We start from the raw sequence: 4028 nt of genomic DNA, 5'->3' as shown, positions 1-4028 counted from the left end.
ACCTTGGAGAGGTTTATACCATCTTGGGTATAAAAGTGAGAAGAAATTGTGGGGGTCATGCCTTAAGTCAGGCTAACTATGTTGAGAAAGTTCTTGACAAGTTTAGTCATCTCAAAATCAAAGTGGCAAATGCACCACTTGATTCAAGCATAAATCTTGAAAAGAATAATGGTAGAGTGATGACTCAACTTGAGTATTCAAGTACATTATGGAGTCTAATGATTGTCGTTCATTGTACAAGAGCGGATATTACATATGCGGTTAGTAAACTAAGTAGGTTCACTAGCAATCCAAGTATGGGACATTAGAAAGAAATTAAGAGAGTTCCAGGGTACCTTAAGAGGACCAAGAAGCTAGGCCTCCAATATTCAAAGTTCTTGAAGATACTTAAAGGATATTCTGATGCTAGTTGGATATCGAGTGTGGGTGATAATCTCTCCACAACTGGTTGGGTGTTTATGCTCGGAGGAGGAGCAGTTTCTTGGGGTTCCAAGAAACAAACATGCATTTCACACTCAACCATGGAGGTCGGTTTATAGCTCTGGTGACAATCGGAAAAGAGGCCGAGTGGCTTAGATATGTCATGTTGGATAACTCAATTACCACGGATGAGGTATCGATGATCTCGATATATTGTGATAGTCAAGCCACATTAGCTAGAGCTTATAATGGAATATATAATGGGAAGTCTAGACATATAAGTCTAAGAAATGAGTATGTGAGACAATTGATTCAAGATGGAATCATCTCGATCTCATATCACTACACCAAATATCCATTTCCATAACACATGAGTATAATACTAATGAAAAAGTATTATGATATCCTTATATATATGTGGCAAAGTAATAGAAAAAAAAGGCGGTAATTTATTTTGGGTGCCCACCACTTGTAAAAGTTATATTTTTTCAGACTAATTCCTTCTTCGTTTTCAGAAGAAGAAGTCAATCCCCTACTTCGGCTTCGGCCACTCATTTTCTTCTTCGGCCAATCCCTTGCTTCAGCTTCAAATCCTGGCTTCATATCTCCTCCATCCCTCAAATCTCCTCTCTTTTTCTCTCTCGTCTTTCTCTATCTCTTGGTCACTCCGTTTCTAGTCATTGGCCTTTCTCCCTCACACCGACGACATCGTGCCTCTCTCCCTCACGCCGACGACAAGGGACTCGGGATCTCAGCCAGGGAGAAGACGCTGCAGGGTCAAGCATCAGCAATCTTCAATGGGTGAAGAGTAGATTTGGTAATCACTCTCTCATTTATGAATTATTTCTTTCAGAATTTTTCTTTTTCTTTTGTGATTTTTTGGTAACTATAAACAGTTTTTTTGCCTGGTATTTAGCTCTCTCTCTCTCAACTATTCTTCAATTTTATTAGATTTGGTGGTGAGGGCTAGACGGTGCTTTGGTGGTGAGGGCTAGATCGGTGCAGGTGGTGGTCGACTGTGTCTTGTGCAAGGTCGGGGATCGATGGGGACTGAAGGGTGACGAATGGGTAAGATTTTTTCTCACCTGTTTTTTTTTTTAATTTTTTTGCAAAAGAATTAGCATAAAAATTTGTGGAGAAGCATTCTTTTGATTCACTGTAGAGTCATCTACTTCAGATTCTTTTCACATTTTTTTTAGCCTTTTGAAGTTATTCATTTATCTATGATTTTGTTTTTTTAATTTATATCTTATGGTAACAACTTTACATTTTCTCTCTTTCCAGAAGCGAGATGATGCTCGACAGTTTATGAAGTTTCTCCATCCAGATCTTTGTGTTGGTAATGCAGTTTAAGCTTGCAAAATTTAACTTTGCATATTATTTATGCAAATTCTTTTATTTTTCATCAGTTGAATGAGAAGCTTATGATGATTGTTTATACTTTAGAATTCTGCCTATCTTGGTGTTTTGAGTGCTTTGGTGGTTATGGTTGTATATTAAAGCTTATCTTGGCATTTTCAGCTTACCTTTTGTCACATGCTACCAAATTTTGATGAATGCTGGTGGGACAATATTGTTCTTGATATTTTGATCTGCAACTGGTTTGGTGAGAACTCAATTTATTAACAATTTCTACTTATAAATTGTTGAGCTCTATCCGTAGCCATAGTATTCAATTATTTCTTCTACAATATTAAGCAGATGTGGCTATAATTTTTCATTGTCTGCTATATGAGCTTTCTGTGCAAATTATGACAAGTTTATTTTGGTGTGTATGCTGTAGGTATCTGGGCAGGAATGCATACTGTTAGGTACTTTGATGGAAAAACATACAAGTGGGTTGGGATAAGTCGTCAGCCTAATATTATTGGAAAATTATGCTCTAAGTTTGGTGTTTTAGTTTTGAATATTTAATGGAGAGTTAATATTATTGGAAAAGTATGCTCTGATTTTGGTGTTTTAGTTTTGAATATTTAATGGAGAGTTACTAAGTTGTAGCAAGAAGTTGAAAATTGGATCATATTTTTTGGAGTAGAATTACATGTGTTTTAGTGTTTTTTTTTCTTCATGTAAACAGAAAATCATGGATTCCCTGTACTTTTTAGCTTAAGAAATTTTCTTGTCATATCTCATTTTCTGTTTCTTGTGAACCTTTGTTATTGACATCGAGTTAGATGCATTTTTTACTGACTCAAGTCAAAAGAACACTAGAACAATTTACACTAGCTCAGTGGGACAAAGATGAGTGGCATCCCCTGCTTGGTCCATGGCGTTTCATTCAAGTTGTTAGTCTTTGTATCGTCTTCCTCACAGTAGAGCTCAACACCTTTTTTCTAAAGTTCTGTTGGTGGATTCCTCCTCGAAACCCCGTTATTGTGTATAGGTTAATATTGTGGTGGCTAATAGCAATTCCTACAATCCGCGAGTACAACTCATATCTTCAAGACAGGTACACTACCCTCTTTCTCTATCTGACATAATCATTAGTAGCACATCCTTTTCCTTTTCTTGAAATGAATTCATATACCCTCTTGGCCTACCATTTCCAGGGTTTTAACCTTTTCATAATCACTGTGTTGAAATTGCAGAAAACCAGCGAAAAAAGTCGGCGCATTCTGTTGGCTTTCCTTAACTATTTGCATAGTAGAGCTTCTCATTTGCATCAAGTTTGGACATGGTATGTTACTCTGCAACTATTATCAATCAAACGATGTAACTACTAAGAATAATAACAATAATAATAGGGGGGCTCAGTATAATTTAGTATTAGGATACTAACTTTTTTTTTTCTACATGCTAAGAAACTTGTTATATGTAGAAGTTGAACCTTGCATATAATTTTGATATTCCACTGCTCTGAAAATATTTGAAAAATGTTATACTCCAAATCTAAAACTAATACTAATCCAAAAGAAAAAAAAAGAACAGAATAAGTAAAGAATAAATGAAGTACCTAACGTATAATAACAGGAGTGGGTAGTAACCAAACAAATTAAGAATTGAAACAATTGCAGAAATGGAGCACCTGCTTTTTTTTTAGGTACCATTTGATCTATATAATATACATGGATATATACATGTAACATCAGCCATACATTATATATCAATGAAAAATTGAAAATAAATCTCTTGTTTGCATCTATGAAGTTTTTTCTGATTCTCTTGATGTGATAATGTGTGCATAGAATCTGTTTGATTAAATTCCTGAATGACTTGTATTTTCTTTAACACATTGCTCCATCCTTCCTAGTAGTACACATTGCTGCTCTGTTAAGTCCAGACCTCATTTGATGCACTTGCTGTTTTTTTAATGTTACATTTGAAGTTTGTTAAAATAGTTAAGATAAAAGTGTGTTGGCTTGGTGTGAATATGTGTAAATTTCCCTGTCAATTTACTTCAGGAACTTTCATATCTTATAAAAATTATCTCTACATATGCATACACACTTTCAAAACTTGCAAGCCTACTGGTACACATTATGCATTTTGGCCACTTTACAGTAAGTTAAAGTCACTAATTCTTATTGCAGAGCTTGGTGATTTGTCATTTATTACAACTATTTTTTTTCTAGTTTTGTTGATTAATGACTGTTTCATAGTTTCTTCTT

The 4028-nt window shown here is 35.1% G+C and overlaps 1 pseudogene; it reads left to right on the top strand.

The window, feature by feature from the left end:
* The first annotated feature begins 1219 nt into the window (after positions 1 to 1219).
* On the top strand, positions 1220 to 3276 carry LOC133784252 (CDP-diacylglycerol--serine O-phosphatidyltransferase 1-like; annotated as a pseudogene).
* Positions 3277 to 4028: the final 752 nt, after the last annotated feature.

This window comes from Humulus lupulus, chromosome 6 (genome assembly GCF_963169125.1).
Source record: "Humulus lupulus chromosome 6, drHumLupu1.1, whole genome shotgun sequence".
In the NCBI taxonomy this organism is placed as follows: domain Eukaryota; kingdom Viridiplantae; phylum Streptophyta; class Magnoliopsida; order Rosales; family Cannabaceae; genus Humulus; species Humulus lupulus.
The sequence above is the reverse complement of the archived record's forward strand: the minus strand, read 5'-3'. Positions and strand labels throughout refer to the sequence as shown.